The following is a 27,366-nucleotide window of genomic DNA, read 5'->3' as shown; positions in this document are numbered from 1 at the left end:
AACCAAATTAACATTAAATTACAAATGGGCTATTTTTGTATCATCATGGAGGGTGAAAGAAATGACCTGGAAAAGAGATGGATTCAAGGGAGTGTTTATGGGAAGTGAGAGAGAAGATAAAGGAAGGTTGGGCTAATGAATGTTAAGGAACGAGCATGGAGAGTATGGGATGGAAACAAACTGGTGATCTGTGGTATGGCAGATTATCTACCTTCAGAGATGAGGCTTGCACAAAATGAAAGCCTTGTTGCAAAGCAGCTCTGCCCTTCTTCCTGATCTGTGGAAGGCAGATGCTTCTAATGGCAACATTTCAGTGCTAGAAACAGCCTGTAAAACCACTGCCCAGTCTGAGTCAAATAAAAGGCGCAGTAGGAAACAGGCTTCTGATGGTGTAACTAACTCTAGTAGAAGACCTGTGAATTGTTAAAATTATCTACTCCCACTGAAAACTAAAGGTTTACTGCATCAATCCAGGAGAGCATTTGGATTGATAGCAATGGTGAATACTGTGCATAAAAGCTATAAAATCAGGACATCTGGTCACCCTAGCATTGACCCTTCGACAGAAAGTTTTCTAACAGCAAATCAGTAACACCAAGCTGTCTTATCCAAAACAGACATGAAATCTTCAGCAGCCCAACCAATCTCTTGTAGCTTATTTCAAATATAGTTGGATTGATATGTCCAGTTTAGTTAATTTATTTTGCCCTGCATTATTGTCTTAAATTAATAAACAAGAGGGAGTATGTTAATCTCATTTTTTTTAAAGTATAACTTTCCTTCAGCAAAAACAGTACCCTAAACTGGGAGACTGGACATGGCTGTTTGTACTATACTGAGGGAAGGCCCTACAATTTTATAATTTATCTATAGGTGGAATGGACCTATTGCATTTTCCTTATAGGATTTGTAATCTTCCACTATGTAGAATTTTGAGATGAAGAATCAACCCATCCCACTCCTATCTTCCTAAACCAGCTTCATTTTAGTTCTGTACTTTCTGCCATAGGTTTCTATTAGACAAGAGATGAAACAGTGGATGGACTGTTGTGAATTACATCTATTGAGGTTGTAGAGACACCAACAAAACCTCTTGATGGAACTATTTTCTCTGTAACTCAGTTGTGTCATGTTCTTTAAATAACATTAAGATCTGAGCAGTGGCAGTGTAGTGTCTGAAATAAATCCTAGGTAAGTATAAGATTTGGGACTTGAGTGGCAGCAGACTATGTCCTATACAGCAGACTATGTCCTAAACAGTTATCAGTAAGCAAAGATCCAGAGAGCTGCAGCTTAGTTTAGAAGAGCGGTTTAGAAATGTTTTCCCATTGTTGTTGTGTGTTACTAGAAGACCTAGTTGTGGCTGTCCCATTGATCCCTGTTGTGGTATTCACTGTATAAACACAGAATGAGAGACAACCCTGCTTCAAAAAGCATACAATCTAAATAGATGAAACCAACAAAGGATGGGAAGGGAAACAGAAAGGTAGTGGCAGCACGAGGAATGGAAGCCAGGATCCCTGACTTGCTTTCTTCTGCTCCACCAAGCTGTGTCTAGGGGCCAGAGCTCTGGTCTGGGAAGTGGGCTGCTCTCTTCCTCCTGCCTGAAGGGTTTCTGTGGAAATCCTGTTTCATCATCCTGATCACAAACTAATGGCCTGTGTCTTTCGCATCAGAACAATGGAATATGATTTTTACAGCATAATCTGAAATGCAAATATTCACATATGTATCCTGTGTGGACACAATTCAATATTTTCTCATTTTAAACTTCTGCTAATTTATTTTCTAGCTGTCAGGAAATTGATCCTCTGAGGGCACTATTTAAAGGAACTCTGTCCAGTTAGAAAACTGTTGCCAACACCGATCACTTTAAGGTTCAAAGAACAGATGCTGCAACTGCAAAAGGTAATAGCTCTCCACATTTTAAGAATATTGCCTAACATTTTCCATTGTAAGACCATGTTTTCAATTGCTTATGTAGTATATGTACTGGATGCTGACCTGCATGCAGGGCCGGCTCTAACGTTTTTGCCGCCCCAAGCAAAAAAAAAAAGGCACGTCCCCGCCGAAACACCCCCCCCGAGCGCCGCCCTGCCCCGCCAAAACAACTCCCCTGAGCGCTACCCTGCCCTGCCAAAACAACACCCCTCTCCCCACCCCCGAGCGCCGCACTGCCCTGCCAAAACAAACAACCCCCAAGCGCCACCCGGCCGAAACAAACGAAAAAAACCCCCTTGAGCGCCGCCCCGCCACCCGAAGATTGGCCGCCCCTTACAAGGTGACGCCCCAAGCACATGCTTGGTCAGCTGGTGCCTGGAGCCAGCCCTGCCTGCATGATAGCAGATTAGATATTTACATCAGTGGCCCAATATAGCATGTTGTAATCTGGCTCCCCTCAGATTTAATTGGGTACCATGGGTGAGTGACTCATTTCAAATAAAATAAGAAACTGCTTAAATTTTTCACTGAACTGAACCTGAACTTTGATTTTTTCAAAATGTCTGGACTTTTAAAATCATTATTTTGTGCTTGTATACTTACTGGTTGAAGCAGATATACAAAGGGAAAGACTCTTGTAGTATTATGGACCTGACTAATACCAAGTAGTACTGGGGCGGGGGGCGTGAGGGGAACCTGATCTCGTAAGGTTTTCAAGTGGATTTCAAAACCAAAACAAAATAACTTGGATAAGTTTGAGATAAATGGTAAGAACCAAACCTCCTAATTGTTTGGGGTTCACCCATGTGTGATATTGAAACTGTCAGCTCAGAGAAAACAAAGAATGAGGCTTTTGGGGAGTTCGTAACAATATTATATTGTATAGCAATGTATGTTGTGACTCATCTTCAAAACCTTTATGCACTAACGGGCCTCTGATTCATCACTGGTCATACTGGGAATAGATTTTATATGACAATATAATTGTTCACACTTTTTAAAGATTGTCTCATTATTTCTATTATTGATGTCTACTTTCAGTGGTTTATAACATGCCTGTAAAACTTGCTCTGTGCTTGAACTTGGCACAGAAGACCTAAATCTGGAAGTCAGTTAAAACAAAAGTGGCCATTTTTAATTTATGGGAAGATTTTTCTAGGAAAATAAATCAAGGTTTCAAAAGCAATGTTGTGAAAGTGAAAGAGGTCATGGTCCATTAGATGAATAATGTTTTCAAAATTAGCCCACCTACCACAATGTGTTAACCAATTACATTCTGCAGCCCTATGCATCCACGATATTTAAAATGGGCCAATCATGAGGGCGTAATTCCACTGCAGCTGCAGTAGTCAAACCCAGGGTGAATTTTTCCTTACAAGTGGAGGTTTGTGCATCATGCCAGTCTTGCCAGGATGGAGCCTCAGCAAGCTTGCTGTCACGTAAGCCACTCTTGGCCAGGCACTGGAGAAGCAGACACCTCTTCATTTTGTTGTTGATGAATCCAGGTGGCATAGTGTCTGCTTCTCCAGTGCCTGGCCAAGAGAGTGGGTTACATGATGCTGGCTGGCTGAGGAAAGCATCTAAGAGTGTGGTGAGGACTCTCTCCGCCCTCATGATGGAGGGAGTTTTCTCAGTCTTTGTCACTGAGGTGCTGCTGGAGTCCTTAGCTCTCCGGAAATACCTTTTCTCATCTGCTTGATGTGCAACAGTTCTTTCTGACATGGGCCTTGTCACAGCCATCTGTTCCTTCGTGACTTACAGATTGGATTACTGTAATGCAGCTGGTCTTGAAAAACGATCGGGGCACGTCGACACCACCCTCCCAGGGCAGGTAGACAGACTTTCGCTAGCAAGGCTTGAGACAGCACGCTAAAAATAGCAACGTGGATGTTGTAACTCAGACTCTCAAGCCCACCTGCATGTAAAAGCCCATCTGGGTTTTCCAAAAGGAAATTGGAGCAGTTATTTATGTTAATTGGATACATTCTGGCATTGTGGTTATTTTTAACTAACAGTGATTAGTTCTATAATATTTTTATAATTTGTGCCCAGAGACAATTATGGTGGTATATTTTTAAAAACTGAAGAGGAAAAAATCAAATAGATAATATGGCATGTGTAATTAGGTTTACATTCATACACACGCATACATGCTAGTAGACTGAAATATATGATTTAAAAATGAAAACCATCTGGTGGTGCTCAATTGAGCGTGAAAACTGAATAAATGTAAAATGACGTGCATTTAAAAAAATTGTTTTCACACGAGGCATTCAGTAGTTGAGACCCAGAAGCAAATGAAAAGAGCCTCAGAAAATGATCACCTTGACATGTTTCAACTCCGTCTTCAGGGTTTGCAGCCCAAGGAGATATGCAATATATGGGGTAGTGTTTGTGGCTACCTTCAAAATGCTGTACTAAAGTTAAGGTTGAGAATCACTGTCTATTCTAAGTTTCCCCCATCATTCAGTTGTTCATAACTTTCTCAAAAATCCTTTAGGCCTAAAAATTTCCATACTTGATCTCAGGTAAGAACAGTGTGTGAGTGCATGTGTGTGATGGGGAGAGAGAGAGAGAAAGAGAGAGATGCAACTCTTTAAAAATAGTTTAAACTAAATCTTTTCAATTTTGGAGCCTGATCTACACGGCCAAATTTTTCACCAAAAACAGCAGAGGTGTACACACTGCAAAGTCACTTTTTGCGATGAAACTCCTCAGTTGCAGCGCTGTAATAAAACCACCTCGACGAGAGTGATAAGGCTTTTTTGCGCAAAGGTTTTATCACCAAAGTGCCGTGTAAACACCTTCCTTGCTTTTATCGCTGTAATTCTCCAGAGGTGTCCCACAATGCCTGCTCTCTGCTCATTGTTATGAACTCAGCAGCCCTGCAGGCACACGCCCCTCCCCTTTCAAAGTTCTGCGTGCTGTGCTGCTCTGCTCTGGGAAAGAAAGAGCAAATCTATGGGTGGCAGGTGAATGCACCCTTCGGGGAGACTAGTCCCTGCCCAAGGTCCTGTCCTTCCCCTTCTCCCCCTCCCCCTCCCGCTGGAGCCCAGAGCACCCCCCACCCACTACCACCCCCCTCTTCTTACCCTCAGCCCCAGCTCACCGGGCGGGTGGCGCGGCTGGAGCACCCTCAGCACCAGCGTGCTGGGCAGATGGCATGGCCAGAGTGCTCCCAGCCCCGGAATGCCAGGCGGGCGGCACGGACGGAGAGCCCCCAGCACTGGGTAGGCGGGTGGCATAGCTGGAGCGCCCCTAGCCCCAGCGCTGAGTGGGTAGATGGTGCGGCTGGAGCACCCTCAGCCCCAGAATGCCGGCTGGGCGGCGCAGCCAGAGTGCCCCAGTGCTGGGTGGGCAGTGCAGTCCCAGCATTGGGCAGATGAGCGGAGTGGTGTCATGGCTCCAGCCCCCCAATCTTGTGTGCATGCTACCAGCCCCCCCAGTCTGCCTGCCCCAGCCTCTTGGCCACAGAGAAGGAGAAAGGGATGGGAATAGCAGGCAGGAGGGCTGGCCTGGGTATGAAGCATGGGCGAGGCCACACCAGGCTGTTTGGAGGAGGCGCAGCCTTCCCCTGCCCATGCTACCCACCGCCCATGAGCAAATCATTCTCATGGAATGCTCCTGCTGTCTCCCACATTACGAACACAGAGGCAGGCACACTGTCTGTGTCTCCACCCCACCTCATACACATGCTCCCTGTCACACACTCTCCCACCACACACTTCAGTTGAAAAACGGCTGGCAATCTAGTATGCCCATGGAACAATGGGATTGAGAAACCTGCATCATGATGCTGGGCCTGTTCCATGAGGCTTTGCAAACCCTTTCCAAAGCACCCTGCTCCAGTTTCACAGTGGGATAGCTACCACAATGCACTGCTCTCTTTGTCGTCGCAAAAGCTGCTAGTATGGATGCGTTCCAGGAACACAAGGAGCACAGTGTGGACATGCAACAGTGATTTAATTAAAGTGCTTTAATAAAAGTGGTATAACTTTTAGCGAAAAAGCTTAGCAGTGTAGACATAGCTTGAGTTATACATGGGAGAAAAAATATTCTTCCAACTTGAAGAATATTTGTCCCAGTTTTTTTTTGCCTGTCTTTGTCTGGGGATCTCAGCCCTTTATAAACATTAATTAATGCTTATCAAACCTGCGAGGTAGTTAAGTACTGTATTATGTCTGTTTTACAGAAGGTTGCTTGACTTGCCTTTCACACAGCAAGCTGGTGGCAAAACACAGGACAAGAACATAGGAATCCTTAGTTCCGTTTTCCCTGCTCTCATGACTACATTCCTTGTGTTTGCTAATTAGAATTTCACATCCACAACTGCCCTATAACAAAAATTCTATAGTCTTATTCCCCTCCCCACCCCACATCAGAGTGAACTAATGACTGGTGTGCCAGCCCGAACATTTAAATTGCTTGGGTTTTTTGTAATGCAAACACTTTCTTTGAAAACATATAGAACACCTGTTGTTTAAATGTTTTGGGTGCTTAATATCACCTGTGTAGTTACATATTGGCTCACATATTGGGGAATGGACTAAATGTTAGAAACTTTTAATAATGAATTTGACTCTTATCACACAGCATAACAATCTGATATGAATGCCACTAAACTTAATTCTGGATGTTTGTTTCATGGTGTATTGGAATTAGGCTCCAATTGTATCTTGTCCCACAGTTGGAACTGACTCATGTTACCTCCCACCCAGTGGAAACTTGGATCAAACCTTGTTGGAAACTCGTTCATATCAAGCCCCATTGTGAATACACACCAGTGTCTCTTCTTATATTAGAGACCATGGTCTGTTCTGTGCTGTTGCATAGTTTACTGCATTGTTTGAGGATTCCAGGAGCCTAACATACTGTTGGGGGAACTGACTAATTGCACCATATTGTGAACGTTCTTTGATGGCATCTCATATGATTAGGGAAACTGACTCATGGCAGGACACTCTTTTATTATGCGAACGTGACATTTCGTGTTTATTAGTCCTGTGACTCAGTCAAAAGAGGTCTGCTTTGATTTTGGGTGCTCTTTGGCAGCAGTAGTGCTTCATACTACTGTACCATGTTGAGAATCCATGCCTGGACTTGAGCTTGTTTACTAAGCTACTATGCTGGCAACTGCTCAGAGATGACTGTGTGGGGAGGGAGGAATTGGTGCCATGGCAATGCTGGATGTGGCAGGTATTGGAAGGTAAATAATCTGAAAAGCCTCACCCCATCCTCGCGACCAAGGAATCCGCCATGCTGTTACTACTATTAGAAATATCGTCCTCTGAAAGATTCAGAGGAAGAGATCTACAGTCAGTGGGTGGAAATCAAATGTTAAAATTTGGGTTTTTCACAGAGACAGCAGTAAATCATTTGCTTTCTGATACCCAGTCTCCACAATCTGCATCTGGTCAGAGATGATAATTTCACTCAGGAAAGTTACATTGAGGGGTCAAGCCAGTAACCAGTGGAACCTATGCTGGGAGTGGATGGTGGCAGGGAGTCTTCAAGCTGGATCACTTTTTGGCTTCCCAAATATTTCCTATTCTTCTGCTTATTCGTACCACATGTCTATTCCTACAGCAGGCTGATATTTCAACCACAACATTCAAGCACTCACTATAAGAGTGTATTGCTGAATCCTGCTATGGTTTTCGTATAATTTGTTCCTCCCCTCCCTGTAAATATGCCACGATCTATTTTCTTACACTGAAGTATTGCAAAAGAAGAATTGCAGTGTAGCTGAAATAAAGTTGTTTGTGCATTTTCAGAATGTATTGTCTCCCATGTTGTGACCAGTGCAGAACGCCCAAAATCTTTATGAAGTCCAGTTCCCACAGCATATTTGTGTAGTCTCTGACCTCTTACTCTTACCTCTATATGTCAGCATCTGGGAAATCTGGTGACAACTCAGTTTGGATTACATCATGCTTGTCGCTTATTTCCCATTGCTTCTTTCCTGCTGTCCTCCAACTTTTTTTAATGAGGCCATATCTACACTACAGACTTTGGTTGACACAAATTATGTTGGGGTAAAGCTGCCAAAGTTAGTATATTGCTTGTGTGCATGCATGCTTGGCTCCTTGTGTCAGTGTTGCACATACTCACCAGGAGTGCTTGTGTCAATGCGCAGGGTGGTGCACCATGGGTAGGTATTCCAGTGTGCAACCCACCACCATTCAGTGCGCTATCTTTTGGGAAGTCTTGGCAATACCTGATAGGACAGAAATCAGTCATGAAGGGTGACTGGGAGCAAGGGGTCAATTTCCCAGCGTGCAACTGTCCCCACCACAAACCCCGATGGCCCTTCTTGCTGTCTGCCATCTCAGACAGAAGAATGGAACCTGCATAGCTCTGCACTATTGTCATAATTGGCATTGGAGTGGTAGGGGTGGAGATGAGGCCCCTGATATCATGTGGAATGTTGAGGGGAGGAGTAGGGGGGTGATGTAATGGAGTTCTTAATGGACTGCAAGGGGAGGCGAACCCATGATTGTTGAACAAAAGTCTGCTGCATCTGTGTTTGCTGCTGGAGAAGCCCCATTATGTCCTGGTGCATCTCCCTTTTCTTTTCCTGCTGGGCTCCAAGGCCTTTCTCCTGTTTGTTTTTTCCTTCTCCAGGCTGTCTGCAGTGTTCACCCTCCCGGCCCTTTGCTTGCAGTCTGATGCAGCACTGGCTTGCAGGATCTTATTAAACATGTCATTCCAAGCAGGGGCAGCTCTAGACCCCAGCGCACCAAGCAGGCGCTTGGGGCGGCCGTTTCCCGGGGGGGCGGCATTTGGCTCCGGTTGAGCTCCCGCCGGCATGCCTGCGGCAGGTCCACCGGAGCCAGGGACGAGCGGACCTGCCGCAGTCATGCCTGCGGCGGGTCCCGTCTTCCCGCGGCTCCGGTTGAGCTCCCGCAGGCATGACTGCGGCAGGTCCGCTGGTCCTGGGCTCCGGTGGACCTGCCGCAGGCATGCCGGCAGGAGCTCAACCGGAGCCGCGGGAAGAGGGGACCCCCGCCGCGGGACCGGGGAAGGGCAGCGCAGCGCTCCGCGCTGCTTGGGGCAGCGTGATTTGTAGAGCCGCCCCTGATTCCAAGTCCTCTTCTTTCTCCTCCTTATCTGGCACAGCTATTCTGTGAGTCTGGAGAGGGAACCCCTCGAGGCTGCAGTGGCAGCAGCTGCAGATAAAACATACAGAGAGGTATGCTCACAACGGAAAGTGGAAATTAAGATTCAAAACTTCCTTGCCGTGTTCCCCATAAATTTTAAACAAAAAAGACTTAGTGATGCTTCTGCTTTGGAGTGCTTGTGCACAGTACTAGTCACAGCTCCAGCCATGGTGAGCATGGCCTGCCAGGGGTAAGGGAAAGGAGGAGGAATTGCTTGGTTGCATGACATTATAAGTAACATAGGCACAGAGTGCACAGCTGCTGCTGGCGTCCCAAAGCTGCCTAGGCCCCTGTGCTGCTAGTCGGTGTACTGCAATGGTGCTGCCAAAGTTATCGCTGATTGGTGTGGGGAAGTGTCCTACTGCAGAGGAAGAAATAAGACTGCCATCCCTCAAAACCTTCGGCAGAGAATTGCAGAATATGTCCATGAAAATTTCATTGTGATCTCTCAGGAGAATTCAAGGGACATCCCTGTGCTCATGAACAAACTGCTCCACATGCCCCCCCCCCCTCAACCCCTGCCTAACTCTACAGGGGAATGAAAGCAGAGAATAATGCTACCTGTCTTTGTTGTACTGCTATCTCTTCTAGTATGAGTAAATTGATGAAAAGTCGATATCTGTGTCCTGTTAAATTGGGGGTGCCAACGGTACATCATTCTAATGGAAAATACAATTACACACTTTCCCGAGGTTCCTTCCCTTGCGTCGGGCTCGCCCATGCTCGACTGCTGGGACTGACTGGACTGCGGTGGAATTTCAAACAGGTTGTGGCTAATGACACAGCGGGATCACCTGGTCGCATATCCCCTGTCCTCCTCCACTTCCTCCTCCTCCTCATTCTTCATGCCAGAGGCCTGTGATTTGGGCTCCTTGGAGGTAGCCAAAGTGATCTCTGAGTTAGTAGTGGGGTCTCCACCAAATATGTTATGCAGGTCTGCAGTTCAGCTCTAAGTTGACTGTTTGCCTCCTTGGGCTTCTGTTGTGCCTGACACAGTTCTTTTGCTTGCATACAGCACTGCTGCTGTCTCTGTTGTACCCCTTCTTCTTCATCCCCCGTGCAATCTGCTTGTAGATGTCCATGTGTCTATGGCTGGTCCATAGCTGTGCCTGCACATCCTCTTCTCCCCTCCCCACATCCTCAGGCCCAGGAGATCCAATATCTTCTGTCTACTCCAAGCCAGAGCACGTTTGGAGTATGTAGCCGGCATGGTCAGCTGGGCAACTGTGCACAACAGTGTAGGGCTGCTAGATGTCCTCACCAAGCTGGGCAATCAGGAAAAGGCATTTAACAAAATCAAGGGCTTTAAAGAGGAGGGGGACTGTCAACTGCTAGGGTTCTTCTCCTAACTGGTGCCCTTCAATTCGTCTACCATTAGACAAGACTAGAACTTCTTATGTTGAATTTATCAGTCCTTAAATGCCAGGTTTTTCAGTGTCCTTTAGTTTCTCTGTCACGCCTTTCTGCCTCTGTTTCCTTTCCATCTCTGTTCTCCCTCCTTTATAACTGGGCTTTTCTTCTTTATTGGTCACAGCTGTGGGTGCATGTCTCCATGACTGGTAGTTCTGATGGCTGCACGGGCTACGTTCAGCCTGATTGCCTGTAGGCAGGGGAGATTCTCCTCTCCCTTCTGCCTATGCTCAGTATGGGGTTTCTGATGTCCATGGCCCCTGAAGTTCACAACTGTGACCAGAGTGGTCAGTGTTGGGCATTGTGGGACAGCTGCTGGGGGACTATTATGTCAACATAAATAATGCAGTGTCTACATTTGCACAGTGTTGATCTTGGAACATTGACCTTGGCTTAGCGCCACTTGGGAAGGTGATGTCACTGCATCGCTGTAACGGGGCACTTACATTGGTGGGAGACAAATTTAAGTGTAGACTGCACACATGGCAGCTTACATCAACCTAACTTTGGTGTGTAGACCAGTCCTGATCTTACCATTTAGGTTTCTCAAGGGGAAATTCCATATCATGTTAATATTCTTTGGGCTATAAAAACACTGAAAATGGGGGTCAGATTTTTCTCTGTTACCCCTAGAAAGCTCCAATGACTGAAGTCAATATGGCTGCATGGTATAACCATGGGCAGAAATCAGTTTAAGGGGTCTGAGGGCCCCTTAACGTTGAAATTGCTACAGAGACTTTCATAAATACTGATTGGGCATTGCTGGGACCTTTACTGAAAATTGGCATTTTGTGGTACTGCAGTGTTGTTTGATTTTGATAGCTGTTATTAATATAATGTGTATGCCTATTTTGTTTAGGATATGAATTCCATGATTTTATAAAACCAATCTTTATTTTAAATTCAATAAATCCGAGAAATAAAAACTTGTATTGCTATTGTAGGTTTTCTATTTATTTTTCCATCTTTATATTATTACATTAACACCAATTATTGTTTCTGAAGACAGACAAAAGTCAAATCATGTCACATCAGGCGTATTAAAATGAACATACTTAAAATGTAGAGCACCTAGAACACAAACCAAGCAAAATAAAGTACACTCTTCATTTTAAGAAGGAGATATATATAGATATATAAACACTCTGCTGGTATAGTTTTCTGTGAAGATCCCAGATCCTTTACAGACATTAATAATGTTCAAAGATAGAAATATTTCAGGAGTTGTATAAAATGTGACATTTGTTTGAGTTAAAGGCCAGCTGGGAAATATGGAATGTGCCAGTTCCTAACTTTAGCATTGCACATTATGAGAAATTTGTTGCCATTAAAAACAGAATAAGTAATGTAGAATTATTTACACCCAATTGTCATTCTAGTGTAGTGTGCAGGTGATGACATATACTGCAAGAGCAAAGCTTGAGTAGTTATCATTATTATTATTGTCGTTTATGGAGTTTCCAAGATGTGTTTGGCACATTCCAGCCACACAAGAAGGGATAGTTCTTGGCTAAAAGAGCTCCGTTGCCATTGGGACCCATTGGAACCACAGCCCTATTGATAACGAACATGATAATGAACACTTTTCTTTTTTTGCTAACATTTCCATCTCTCTCCTGCTGCTGCAATCATGACTTCTGCACTTCTGGTCTGTGTTGGTCTCTCTCTCCTTCCTTTGTAAACCAAACATGCTGTTTTTTTTTAGTCTAATGAATTTAAAAATATATTTATAACAAAGTTTGTAAAATCAGCAATCTGATAGCTCAGAGGACTAATACATTATGTTTCTGGGCAGTTAGTCTGTAGAAAGCTTTGCTGACACACCTAATCCAACCTCTTGGTATTAAGTTGAAGTAGTTATTTTATTACCAGAACCTCAGGTTCCAAGCCTTAGTGAACCTACGGGACCTTGTTTGTTTCCAGACCTCATAAACCAAAACTTGAAAGGTCAGTTGAGAAATTTATAATCTGACCTAGACAGTATTTTCTCAGTTCCAGACTGTCTTCTTGGAGAGAATGCAGGCATTAAATGGGCCCTGATGATCTGCAAAGGACAGTTATTAGTTATTTTGCTTTTCATTGTTACATCATGTTCTTGAGGCTGACATTCCTCCTCTTTATCAGAGAGAGAACAGCAAGAATGGCCAGATAATCAGATCACACAGGACATTGAAAAGGGCAGCGTAATAGGCTGTACTAAGGCCTCCTCTGACCAAGTGTATCAAGGATTTAAAACCTAACTTTTGTGACAAATATTGTAATGGGAACAGAAAAAGGCACAACATGAATCCAGTTTCAAGGCAACAACTGTAATAAGAACAGGGAAGTGGCAGAAAATGAACTCATGCTTTACAAGCAAGGGATAGGTTTTTAGCTAAGGGCACAACAAGTGGACTCATAAACAAACACAAACTCTAACTGTCCTTTAACTACTATTCATATGCCTGGTTACTCAATCTACCTGTGCAAATGCTGTGTTGTGTGTAGTGCTGGGTTTTGCATGTTCAGAGAGGTAGCAATATGGGCCCACCTGTTGCAGTCGTGACCGAAGAGCTATCCCAAGACTTTTAAGCATTTGTCTCTCTTGGATACCATAGAGCAGTGGTTCCCAAACTAGGGACGTCGCTTGTGCAGGGAAAGCCCCTGGTGGGCTGGTTTGTTTACCTGCCACATCTGCAGGCTCAGCCAGTCGCAGCTCCCAGTGGCCGTGGTTCGCTGTTCTCCGCCCATGGAAGCTACAGGAAGTGGCGCGGGCTGAGATTTAGCCTCACCCCCACTCATTCATCTCTTATCTTAGTAAAATATGTCTGGTTGTTCCCCCCCGCCTCAAAATCCCCAATCTTGTTGATGGATATCTTAGTGCTAGTCTCTTTTAAAACAGAGATGACTTAAACAGAATCTGTGCTTACGACAAACTATTTTTGGCATTTGTTTCTAATGACAGCAACAAAAACCCCAAACCCAAACTCCCATGTTTTTCAACAAGCTACACAAAAATTCTCTTGCAAAATGAGTGGGTACCAAGATTCAAACAGAAATGTGATTTATCTAAAACTATAAACTCCCCAAAACAAGGGGATGATCACAAAACCTCTACTGCTTTCTCCTTCACCATGGCACAGATGCAATATCCTAATTCACTACAGATAGTACCAGTTTCATTCTCTAATAAAACATGGTGCAACCAAAATGCCAATACCCTTTAACTGATCTCACTGGGAATGGTAGTACCTTTTCACTGGCACCAGAGAAAATGATAATGCCTGTTAGCTGACATGACAATGTTTAACTAAGATCTGTGAATGTAATTCTGCCCTGTCATTGACGTGACTTTGAGGGAAAATTCAAAAACTATTCATGACTCATTGAAAACTTTTAAAGAAAAAAAATTACAAACAATTATGGAACTACATATGTGTATATACACACAGACAGTGTATTACATTCTTCTTCAAGTGATGGTCCCCATATGTATTCAACACATGGGTACGCATGTACACCATGACCCTGAGTTTGGGATTCTTTTTACAAACTGTGTCCATTGGCCTGCACGTGTGTTCTAGCTCTCCTCGTTCTCCGAAGCAAGGGCTGATGCCTCTCCAGTTCCTTCTTCCTGCCGTATGGTCCAAGTTGGAATCTTCAGTGTCCTGAACTCCTTTCTTCTGCATCATTGCTGTAAAGACATTGTATACAGTTAGTTTTTGTAGTGTTGTTGTAGCTGTGTTGGTCCCAAGATATTAGAGAGACACAGTGGGTGAGGTAATATCTTTGATTGGACCAGCTACTGTTGGTGGGAGAGACCAGCTTTCTGGAAGGTACTCAGAGGATATGTCTATACTGCAATTAAACACCCGTGGCTGGCCCATGGCCGCTGACTTGGTCTTGTGGAGCTCAGGTTATGGGGCTGTTTAATTGTGTTGTAGACATTCGGGCTGGGGGACGTCTACACCTCAATTAAACAGCCCAGTAGCCTGAGCCCCACAAGCCTGAATCAGCTGACACGGGCCAGCCATGGGTGTTTAATTGCAGTGTAGACATACCCAAAGTGTTGCAGCTAAATACAAGATGGAACAGATTGTTTAGCATAAGTAGTTAGCACACATTTCAAGAGACCATTCAAGGTGAAGTGGACAGTTAACAACTTTCAAGTCATAGGGGGGGAAAGAAGATGGGGGGAAGCTGGGGTAGGGGTAGTGGGTTATAGATAGTCATAAAACGCCATACAGCCAATGTCTCTATTCAGTCTATGATTTTTAGTATCTAGCAAAGTTATGAATTTAAGCTCCCAGAGTTGTCTTTTTTGAAGGTGTTGTGCAGGTTTCCTTTGAGGATAAGGGCTGATGGATCAACTATAGAGTGATCCCTTTGTGAAAAGGGTGATGTGTTGTTTTTTGTCTTTTGTCATTTTTCTGTGTATGTTTATTTGAGAGCATATTGATTGACTCTTTTTACCCACAGTTGTTATTGTTGCATTTAATGCACCGGATGAGCTACAGCTGCAGCTTTCTTTTCCCTTGTGTCATCTCAGTTCTGCTGGCCGGTGCATGGCAGAACAGAACCCAGATGTAACCCATTGGCTTACAGGGGTAGAACGAAGGGAGGCAGAAGTAGCCCTGCAAATTCTTCTTTCCTCTCTACCCTCATAGTCACTATCCAGAAAGGCTGCATAGGGGTGGGCTTTATGCACCTTCCTCCTCAGAACAGGTATCTATGGACAAGTGACAGCTTTGTCCTACATGAAATACTCCAAGGGCCTATGCTGGCTTTGTACCTGGCTTTCAGGTGCCCCATATGGTGTATATACACCCTTTGTTTTTGTAAGTTCCCTGTTGCAAGTTGGTTCTCCCTGAGAAGCTATAACTGAAATGGACTGCATTCAATATTAAAGTTACCTAACAGGAATCTTTGACAATCAAATTATGCTTTCATATCAGATTGTGGCTATGCACGTTTACTAAATCACCCAAAAGTTGTTATTTGCTTGGCTAAAATGCTGTAACAATGCATCAAAGAAGAAATTGAACAATTCTCTCCCAGTGGAGTGACTAGCATATGAAAACCCCATTAGCGGTGAATTTCATTATGACCTATGCTAACCGTGTTTGATGGCCTCTGTGCCCATTTCCCACATCTAATGTAGGTTTGTTCTCTTTGTTAAATGGACTGTACATCACATTCTAAACCTAATCTGCCTTTATGAGCATGAATATGTTTTTCTTGTTTGCCATTCCACTCTCAAAAAACCAGCCCACTCTCAGTTTAATTCTTTGCAATTCTTTTGAGGGTTTGTTATACATATAAGTGGAAAACGGGTGAATTAAGGATAAAGGTCACCTGGAACAGTCACTTGGGCAGGACCCTAAACTCTTTGGGAGGAAAGGATCCTACTGGGAACAAATTCCACAATGTGTCTGGCTATGGGGTGACAGAAGGTTTCAGTCTGTTGCTGCTTTTTTGGTTTTTTAAAAGTCTGCTAGTCAGGAGTGTTGCTGGGGAAGGAAAAATGGGTTCCCCCTTCTCTGGGCATTGGTGTCCCGCTTCAGAACACAGAAAGCAGATAACTCATTCAAAGGATGGTGCTGAGCACTGTCAGCTCTAATGGTAAAAACATCATAGCTCTTCCTATAATAATGCTAATGAATCTGTTGTCAAAGGCTTGGGGAGTGGTGGGGGAGGGGAGGAGAGAAGGATTTCTGGACATATTTCTGTTTAAGAAAATGTTAAAAATAATGCTCTGATTTACGACATTGCAGTCAGAATGCCCAAGCCTTCCCTTGCTTTCGGAGCAGAGTAATAGAACATCAAATATAGATGTGGATCACTAGGTGGATCCATTAAGTTGTGCATGAGTGGTACAAGGGGTCAGGGTCTGGGGAAGGAGCCCTAGTGATGACCATTGCTGAAAATGTATATTTCAAGTGCAGCTATTCCTTTTCTGTGAGAGGTCAGCGTCTCAAAATAGATGCTTTAAACTTCTGTAGTTCCTGGTTATGGAAACACTTGGAATATGCTAAGCTTACTCTGATTCCAACCCACATACCTCATGTATAGAATTTCTGGCAATATACTTTGTGTTGGCTTCTCCTAAGTGGTCTATTTGTGTCTCCTCCTGGACATGGGGAATTCTGCCTTTGTGAAATAATAAGGGTGAAACCATGTGACACCGTTAGCCTGGAGGAATCTCTGCAGGCTCCCATTGATAGTTGGCAGGTGCACATATTACACAGATGAATAGAGCTATTCAGTTCTGAGTAAAACACCTACTGACTACTTATCTGCCTGTTGCTTGCTAAATGTCAATTACAGCAATGTCTGTGTGTGTATGGGGAGGGGGGAGATATCAAACTTAGTGCAAAACATGTATCTTATCAGTCATCTGTGCTGCTCTCAGCAGAGTTTTGTTCTCACCCATCTCCTCAAATGAGGGGGAAAAAGCCTTCCTAAAGGTTAGTCTCCTGTCAGTTTGCATTGTGCATCCTTTAATAGCAAGGTTCACCTTTGGCACCAGATTTTTAAAAAAGGTTCATAAATGAACTGATAACATGTGCATGAACAAACAGCATCACGACATTCAGCTGTACAGTTTTCATCATTAATGGTTATTTTAGTACCTTCCCAGCCAAGGGTAAGTTATAAGAGAGTTTCAAGGTATTGGTTCTGATCTCCCTCACACTATGTGTAGTGTAGCTCCACTGACTTCACTGGAGTTACTTTCCATTTACACTGGAGTGAGGGGGCTTCAGCCTCCAGTCAGCCTCTGAAAATCAGTCTTTCAGTCTAGCCACTCACCTACCCTTGCAGAGTTGTGTGCAGCATGCTGCCAGTACACCATCACTTGACTGACACATACAGGGCAGCCCTAGGGTAACATTTATGATATTGGGGAAGATTTCTGTTCAAAACACACACAGAAACTGGAGGAGAGTGGCATGGATCCAGGGTTTGATCTGTTACACTGGTCTGAATCCGGAGTCGCTCGGATGCCACTGGGGTTATTCAGGGTGCACACCAGTGTAAGGGAGATCTTAGTGTAAACTAGAGCCTTTTACAATTGATCACACAGCACTTCATAATAGTATGTAGCTACTTCCTGGTGTTTAAAGTGAGCACTCAAGCCTGCTAAGGGAAGGCTGTGTTGCTATAATAAGAGGAATAGAAGGTAGAATCAGTCAAGTCCAAAGGGAACTCTGGGTTCTTCTAGTAAACTGTGGCAGAAAAGGTTTCTTCGTATGAAATAAATGTAAATGGTGAGTTAAAGTCAAACCTGGTGTAAGAGGGTGCAACTCCATTGCAATGATCACTGTAGCTCCATTGAGCTCTAATACTTTCTTAGACTATTTCCGTTTTTTCATTGACAATTTTTCGAAGCATGAGTGATTGATTTATTTTTAGATGAAGCCTAGAAAAATTCCTCACATCCCTTTGAGACCTTGAGCAAGTCACTTCATCTCCTTTTGCCCACCTACCTATTGTCTGACACTTCTCATTAGACTGTAAGCTCTGCAGGCTGGTGATTTTCTTTTGATCTGTGCTTATATATCACCTAGCACCATGGGGCTCCAACTCAGGAAAGAATTCTCCCCCGCCATGGCTAGATATTTTTCTGTACTTCAAATTCTGGTTGGCTTAATATATTCTGACTTGCTAGTTATCTTTGTCTAGCTCCCCCACCCCCTCTGAGATCTGTACAAATGAATTACTTGGTGAAAGATGCACTGCAGAAAGATGTAGGTAATAAAACCTACAATAAAACCAATCCTCCAAGATTCCATTCAGGCAAACCTTTACACCAGAACAGAGTCCCAGTTAAGTCAAGAGGCTATTCATGGGTGCAAGGGTGCAGCCACACACAACTGCTTGTAGGATCGAACCTTTATTTCTTTCCACTTAACTTTTGAAAGACTAGACTTTGCCACAATTCTTTGGGGTTGTTTTTTTTCAATTCAGAGTTGATTTAGTCCAGGAACAGCTTTTAGAATTGGACAAATGTTAAAATGAAGGGAGATTTTGTACTGAGAAAAATAACTCATTCGCCTCCACCAATAAATCCACAGGACAAAGGACTGGGGAGAGGCATTTTATCTACAGGAGGATTTAATTAACTTAATGATCAATTGCATCTACATTATCATGCACCTAAAATAAATAGATATGTGAAGTTCTAAATTCAGCTGTTGCAATGGAGGACCTACGCTTAGAAGCTAATTAGGTCAGATTTCTAATCCTTTCAAAGTAATTGTGAATGAATTGCATTCAGCAGCTTTAGAATGTATACCCTGATGTCTGCTACACTAGCACTGGTTGGAATCATCCTACTCTCAGATAAGCAACCTTATCACACTGGTACTTAGGAAAACATTTATTTGCAAGAAGAAATTAGGGCCTATGAACTAACTTTATGTAAGTGTTGCTTTTAGAATGGTTTCTATTCCTGCCTGTGCTGATGACCTGCCATGAGATTTTGGGCAAGTCACTTCATCTCTCTTTGCTTTCCCACCCATTTTCTGACATGTCTCATTAGACTGTAAACTCTTCAGGGCTGGTGACTTTCTTTTGCTCTGTGTTACACAGCACCTAGCATAATGATGTTGGATCTAGGTGTTACTTTAATACAATTCTTTAACAATTAGTAAACAGTTCCAATTCCTAGTATTACAGCTGCCTCATCTTACTGCAAGTTGAGAGAAAATTTGCAATATCTGAAGAACTCTGAACTGGAGTGGAAATGAGACCTAAGTGAGCTGAATGAGAAATATGGAAGAAAAATATTTGCTGAAAATCATAGTCATATAAGTAACAGTTTTAGCTCATGCGGGGACTAGACAGCTATGTTCATTGATATGGAATATTGTTTTTTGACTTTTAAATCACTGTTTCAAATTCAGTTTAGTTCCAAAGAGGCCAGGTGTCCGTCTTCTGGTGTTTTAGATAAAATGACTTTGTAGTCTCAGTTCGGTTTCTAGCAGGCAGGTTGCAATTGTCATGAAAATTGCCATCCTTCTTGGTAATCTCAGCAGAGAGGTCAAGATGTGAGTGGGCCACAAGCTTGAATCCTCCATCCCCTATTGCAGGTCTCTCCAGATAACACCAAAGGCACAGTATGTTGTATCTCCATCAGCAAACTCAGCTTGTAGTAATTGGCTCCCTTGCACCCTGGCATTGACTACACTATCAAATTTCATAGTCCTAATTCACCACTGGTGCGTGCATTTCCACTGGTGGGGGCAGTGATGGAAGCTGTACTTCAGGCAGGGCCTCCAGCACGTTTCCTAACTTTACTGAGCTGACAGCTTCCACCTTTGCCATTCCATCGCTGCTGGAGCTGCATTAGTAGTGAATTATGTTTACAAAATGTGTAGCAATGACAGGGCCCTAATATGAGGAAGCCTGCAGCTGTCTATCTTATGGATAAACATGACTTTGGTCTCCAGAGCCGTGAATCTGGCAGCTGTCACTAGTACCATGTTCACTTATTTAAAAGATATTATACAAATAAATTGTCACCGTGTAGTTAACTCAGAAAACATCTTACGGCTGGGTGATAACCAGCCATGGAATGTAGCTGGGCAGTTCAATTCAAAGCTACGCTTTGGTGTTGCACTGAACCTCAAGCCGTTGGATAATTTAAAGCCTCTTGAAGTGACAAGTCCTTAATATCGCAGCAGTAAAGTAGAAAAGCACGTGTGTGAGAGCAGTCTCCATTTTCTAGGTCAACTGTTTCTCTAGTGCATATAAATGTCTGCTAGAATAAACATATTCCACTATCTTTAACAGAAGCCATAAGCTCTGTGACAGGGTCCAAGCTGTGCATGAAGCTAGTCACATGGGCCAAAGGTCCTGGAAAGTTTCTCCAAGTCTTTATGCCAAAAATAGCAAATGCTCAGTATCTAAAATCAAAGGGTTGCTATAAATAGACGCCTCTAAGCCTGCTGAATATCCATGTCATTTGTCAGGAAGGTTTATTTTTGTTGAGAGCGTTGACACCACCACTTGAAAATCAAGGCTGATAGAAAGACAGCGGGTGAACCTTGAGCTCTGAGAGTAACACTGTACAAAGAACAATGTGACTCTCACGTGAGCTAAGCAGGGGAAGGCTATCACTCGTGAGCTTTATGTAGTTATCTGGTCTCTTCAGTAGTGTAACGTGGACCTCCCCTCATTTTGGTTGGGTCCTCTAGCATCCCTGCATTTTCCTTCATTGAAAGGCCCTGCAGCGGAGTGACCCTCCCTCTACCCCAGAAGGGCTGGATGCTGCACTGTGTGTCGGCCACACGTTGTTAGATATTTGAGTGTCACCAGATACCATTCTACCAAGAGCTGAGTTTTCAGCTTCTGCATTATCCCAGCCCTTTCTGACCTGGAAACATTGAACTCTGACTCAGTGATCTGCTGCTAGACTCCCTGGCTCCCTATGTATCTTCTTCAGATGGTTGATGTCCAAAGCCATGCTTCAGGAAAAAGTCTGAATCAAAGGGGTCTTTATCTACTTGTAGATCCATCATCATGCTACTCATATGAGCACCTCACCATCTTTAATGTATTTATCTGCACAACACTCCTGTGAGGTAGAGCAGTGCTATTATCCCCATTTACAGATGGGGAACTGAGGCACAGAGCAGTTAATTGAGTTGTCCCAAGTCATACAAGAAGTCTGCGGCAGAGCAAGGACTTGAATCCAGGTTTCTCAAGTCTTAGGCTAGTTGCCTAACCACTAGACCATCCTTCTTCTCCGTGAGGAAAGGTGAGTTCCTCTCACATGCTGATGAGTTCAGTACAAGGTGGTACAGCAGAGTTGGAAAATTCTGTGAACTCTTTGAAAAAGGAAGCAGTCAGCTATTTTCTTTTTTGTGTATTCTGTGGATGTCGTAGATGTACATAGTGGTTTGCAACACAGATAAAGAGAGACTCCCTACCTTGAAGCTCTCACCAATCTAAAGAACATGGATGAGCACAGCAGGAACAGATGACACAGAGCAAGGGAGGATGAGAGAGAGGACAGTATAATGACTGGTCACTTGGGAAGCTCGGAGACAGGCCTTGAAAGTGACAAATAGGTTACATGAAGACTCCCCTCACCAGAGCAACCAAAGCTAGGACAGACACCATCTGGTATGTCCTCTGTGACAGGAATCCTTTGGGTGAAGGGCTTCATCCTGTGAGCCAGGCTGGGCTTCTGAACTCGAGCCACATCCACCCACTATCTTCTGGCTAGAGCCTGCTGCTGATGGCAGCACACACACTGTGCTGCGGTGGAGCAAGATTCGTCCCTTTGAGAGCGTGGTGTGTGGGATGGCAGCTTAGCTAGCTGAGCTGCCAGTGCATTGCTCTGTGCTGTTGATTCATCCTGCCTGACTGCTTGTGTGTGTGATGGGGAAGAGGGTTCCTGTGGCCTCTTGGCCCATCGACTCTACAGAGGGCAGGACTAAGGCCTTAATTTCCTTCCAATTGATTAAAAATAATGAATTACCGCACTGGAAATTCCAATAAATCAGGCAATATTTCATGCTGATGTTGAATGAGAACTCCATGGACCTGTCTTTCCTCTGCTTTCTTACCTCCTTATAATTTTTTTTAAAATCTCTTTTGAAACCAGACTCCTCTCCTCCCCTTTTCTCACTGCTGAGTGCAGGAGGCAACATTTCTGATCAGCCAAGAAGCATGTTAAATATAGTGCAGCTCTGTTGGAAGATACATAGCTCAGTCTGGCCTGGAAGTCTAGCAGCAGGGTTTCCAAGTTCCCTATGCCAGCAGTGCCTGGGGAGTACTGTGGAGGCAGGATGCTCAGCCCTTGAAGTCAGAAAGAACTTCACACGGCCATGGAGCTTCCCACCAGCAGACATGCAGAGTGTGAGAATAGTGCAGGATGGGGTCTTTTTGGAGGGGTGATGGGGAAGTAATGGGCAAGAGGGGAAAAGGCCACACCTATCCTACAAACTAATAGACGTAGATAAGTCTCTGAGTAAGTCTTTTATGCAAAAGTCTCTCCGTTTGGTTTTTGGGTTATGTAAAACAGATAAAATGTGAAGAAATCTGTGCATCCGATGCTCACATAAATGAGAGCCTGCCTTTGCCTCCAGCCTGAGAAACATCCTTACAACCATGCAGTCCACACAGTTTTGAATGTACTTTTTGCTGCTTTTATGAAATGATGAAATCAGTTAAACTAAATCTCTTTTGTATGAACAAAGTCATGAGGCGTGATTCTTTTCTTTTTACACTGGTATAAATCTGAAGGAACTCCACTAAAATCAATGGAATTAAACCATTACAAAACCAGTTCGCATGACAGCACAATCAGGCTTTATAGCCTACATGTTACCAGAGGGAACACAACTCCAGTTCTCCTTAGAGGCTCACAAATTCTTGTAACACTGGTTATGCAATTTTTTTCTCCATGAACATGGGAAAATTCAAACAAGTCTAAAAACAATACAATTGATTTGCCCCTGAGTTTTTGTAAAAGTGAAGCCCCTGCCAAGTTTCCAGGGAATGTGTTTGATAACGGCTGGGCATCCTTGTGACCTTACTAAATACTACCCTTAGTGTGGGAATATATCTTACACACCATGCTGAATAAGAATAGTAACAATAGATAGCTAAAAACAGACTACTTCACACCTTGCGTAAATTATTCCAGTATCTGGTGGGCGACGTGCTAAAACCAATGTGTGAGACTGGAAGTTTGATTTAAAAATAAAGGAGTATAAAAAGAGTGAACTCAAATGGTAACTCTAGGGTAATTAAAATATTCTCTTACCTGGCTTCTTTCTGAAGCTAAAGTTACACATGCAGGCTTACATTGCAGTTCACGGGAGCTCAAGTGTCCTTCTTTTCCATAGGTTGCTAATGGAAAAATAGCATTTCACAAATTAGAATGTCATGAAGTGAAACTAAAAGTATTGTGGTCACCACTAAAGAAAAACACAACAACATTTCCCTTCAGTATCACACCATGGCATCTGAAAACCACCTGTTATTTCTCATGTTAAATATAGGGAAATAAGACAGTTTCTCAGATACTACAGTCTGGTGACTTAATAAATACTGACTTCTTTAATTATGACACCTGCCTGGCTTGGCATTTAATGAATAACTAGAATTTCATTCAGTACCAAAATGTGAACAGAGAGCGTTGCCTGTATTTGACATAGTCTATCTTTCTCTGTTTCCCAATTCCACCTGCCAGTTTAATGTCCTCTCCTGCTGTGCAACAGTTAATATACAGTAACCAGGCCAAGTGAAAAGGTACATATAGGGGTTTGATGTTCATTTCAGTGTTTGTCAACTGTCTGCTTTATAGTGGACTAAAAGTCTCATGAGAAAGTTTACAGCAGAGATCAGGCTATATTGATAAATTTAATTAATTATTGACGATAAATTTACAGACTCTTTGTAAATATGTTTGATTGCCATACTGCCTAGTTCCCGTGGTAACAAGGCTTCGCCATTATGTAGTAAACTACAATAAAATATTACAAGAGTACAATTTGTTCTTATGTAGTGTTGACAGCCAACCAAACTGGTTAGCAGCATCTAGAATGATTCAACTAATCCAAAACGCATTAGCACACCCAATCAATGCATCAGGTTTTTTTCTCAGTCACGATTATGAAGAATGTCAAATTACACTGACACGGAAATGCTCTTTATTGTTTAAATGATCAATTAGGCTTCTCCCAAAGCAGTGCCTCTATTATGTTAACCAATGAAAACCTGTGCAGCTCAGCGGTAACAAACCTTTGAGATATAATTAGGAGTCTCATTATTTTTTTAATCAAATGTAGGTTTTTTGTTTTAAATTTCAACCGTCTCTTGCAGGCCTGAGGAAGACTCACAATTTATTCTTGTTTTATTCTATCTTAAATATCATTTTCTTCTAAGTAGCATTTTTTCTTGTCACACAGTTGACCTTCCAGCTAAAGCAACTAGTTTCAGCAGTATAAATAGACACAGGAGCGCCTTTCATTCTGGTTGTGAACAGGGCTGTGAGAACATACTCTCCTACTATGATTAACATCACCATCCACTCTAGACTACTGGAAGCTGAGGCACTGTCTGACAATAGAAGAAAAAGACCTTGATAGATTATTTGTATATTAGAGGTGATGTAATTTAGTTCATCTCTCATAATCAGACCAGTATAATGCTTTCTTTTTTATAATCTTATTTTTAGATTCCAGTGATTTCCTCTCCCCCCCGCTTCTTCCATACACACCAAGTTTTCATGAAGGACGCTTTATAGTGAGCACAGAAGACCGCAAACCCTTCTCACTCTTATCATAGGACAGGTACAGCATGGACCAAGGAAACTGGCCAGATTTTCAGCAAAACTCAGCCGTACTTTCAAATGTGCTCAGCATTCATTACTCGGTTCAGATTTTCAGAAGTGCATGGCTCCTCTTTAGGCAACGAAATCAATTGTGGGTGATGAGCCCTTCTGAAAATTCTGTCTAATGTGCTGAAAACCGTAAACTATAGGGCCTAATCCTGTAAGATGCTCATCATCTTCTGAAAGTTGGTTAGTCATTGAAACCAATGAGTGATGAAGGAGCCTAGCAATTTGCGGGAATGGGCCATAAATTAGGCAGGTATCTTCGTAAATAATGTGAGTAGGGAGTAAGTAAATTATGCAGAGAGAATGCAGCCACTGGGAGAGCATTACTGGGTCCTAGTAGATGGTGTAAGCTGCTTTGGTTTCTATAAAGTTATTGATAGACTATTAAAAGCTTCGACTCCAACGCTGGTTGAGACAGCGCCAGAATGGATATTAAGGGCCTGATTTAATGCCTTCTGAACTCAGTGGTAAGACTGACATTATTTAATTGGGCATTAGATTGGGTTTGAGCCCTAATTCAGGAAAGTTAGCCAAAATAAATAAATTTTGAGGACGGATTATCCATACTAACCTTAGTATCTCTGCTTGGTCTGTCGAGATCCTTATATAAGTGCCAGCTGTGATTGTGCTTCTGGTGATGTGTGGATAACTAAGAAATGGACTGGCCCCACCAATTTCATAAGCTATTAAGAAAGTCCGGTGATTTATTTGTTTTTCTTTTAAGAAAACCTGTACTGTTCTCCTTCACTCTTATTCCTCCTTAATCTTTCTAAAGCCTTGACAGTATCTTATGTGTCATTGCCTTTTTATTTTTATTTTTTGTGTTATCGAGTTAAAAGCTCTTATTATTAGAGCTTTATTTTCAAATGCAGAAGTCGAATACATTATTGACATTTGTTAATGAAGCAAATTAAATATTGAAACTTTCTATCCCATGGCTGAGTGGGTTGCAGGATGTTTACTTCTGCACTTTTTTCTTTTTAGACAAAAGTGATGTTAAATTGTCTTTAAATTCTAACATTCACATTATTATAAAATGTGGCAGAAAAATCTCATTTTCCTATCATATGTTTAAGTATATGACTTTGCACTTTAAATGTTCCTATGTAATAGTTATTTTGCTCTTTACATTATATTACAAGATGCAATGATTTACCATTCGGAATCAAGACAAAATAGACTGTACTGTCTGACAATAACTTTTCATATATTCCCCATTGGCTCCACCTGCGAGGCACCCTTTCTGATAACAATGGGTCTTTTAATATTATACTTTCTACTCCATCCTCTGCAGATATAACTTTCAACTGGAGACTGCAGTGTTCTGGGAATCCTTGCAGACTCTGGAATGTGCCATAAATAGAGCATGCACTCAGAGATAGGAAAGCATGACTTACTTTGTAACTATATACTTGCCACAGATCCAGCTTCCATCCAAAGTCAAATTGTTCTTGTCAGGGATGCCAAGTTGTCAGTCATGCAGAGAAAGCACTTGCAGTGTGCAAGGTGACTTCTCAGACCAGGGAATTGGAGAAGGGGGAGTGAGGTTTCCCTTTTGCTGAGTAACTGCTTTCAATCATTTCACCAGGCTTGGTTTGTTTTTAATTTGAGTTACTTTCCCAGGCTAAGATCAGACTGATTTTTGCCTGTTTTCAAGGAGGCTGCAGTACACTATTCTGAGGTGTGATCTCTGATGAGCCCATATTGGGAGCAGCGGTTCTGCTATTGAGAGGAAAGCGAACCCCTTGCCCTCTCTCCCGCACTCCCCCGCAGAAGATGAGAATGTAATTGGACTAAAAAAATTAAGTTGCACAGAATTAAGAGGAACCTTCCTCTTAATTCTGTGCAACATTCTCAGCGGTTAATGTAGTAACCCTTTTAGCTCTTCTAGAGGAAGGAACCGATGTGGGGATAGCTGCTCCAGCACCTGACTACATAGGGTGTATATTCATATTCTAGTAGGGGGCTCCAACACCACAGGACTTCATTGAATTGCTGAGCAGCCAAAGCAGAGGCATAAGGGACATGCCCCAAAGTGCCCCTAATTAATAAGCATTGGTGCAGTTGAAATAGGGAGGAATGCCCCTCTTCACATTGAAGCTATGGAGAATACTGAAGAGTGGAATACTGGAAAAATCTCTTGTTTCTCTTGGGGGGGGGCAGAGGGGCAGAAGGGGGGAAGAAAGATTCCATTGAGTCCTATATATTTTTTGTATAAACAAATGAAGAAAACATTCAGTACAAATGTTGGGGAATCATGTGACTTTATAGGGGCATGGTCTAGTCACTAGACTCTGGTGGTCAGAGCACAGGACTGGGATCCAGAAACCCCTAAAATTTAATCCTAGCTCTGGCCTTAGACAAATCAATTGTCTTTGCTTTAGTTGCCCTACCTGTAAAATAGGAGCAATATTATCATCCCAGCTATCTCCTAAGAGTGTTGTGAGAACTGAATAATTAATATTTGTGAAGAGCTCCAAAGATGAAAATTGTTATGCAATATCTAGGCTAGAAGCTGTG

The 27,366-nt window shown here is 42.9% G+C and overlaps 1 protein-coding gene across 3 annotated transcripts in view; it reads left to right on the top strand.

Annotated features, from left to right (window-relative positions):
- Positions 1–27,366, top strand: part of PDP2 (pyruvate dehyrogenase phosphatase catalytic subunit 2) — a 125,585-nt gene that overhangs the window by 39,693 nt on the left and 58,526 nt on the right. For 2 of the 3 annotated variants that reach the window (XR_005589131.1, XR_005589130.1), the window contains exon 2: positions 1,793–1,908. The gene's annotated coding sequence lies outside the window, so the exon portion shown is untranslated. Of the gene's footprint in view, positions 1–1,792; positions 1,909–3,702; positions 3,812–27,366 lie in introns of those variants that run through there. The other variant, XR_005589132.1, reaches the window with a different exon arrangement.

This window comes from Mauremys reevesii, linkage group 16, assembly GCF_016161935.1.
Source record: "Mauremys reevesii isolate NIE-2019 linkage group 16, ASM1616193v1, whole genome shotgun sequence".
NCBI classification, from domain to species: Eukaryota; Metazoa; Chordata; order Testudines; family Geoemydidae; genus Mauremys; species Mauremys reevesii.
The sequence above is the reverse complement of the archived record's forward strand: the minus strand, read 5'-3'. Positions and strand labels throughout refer to the sequence as shown.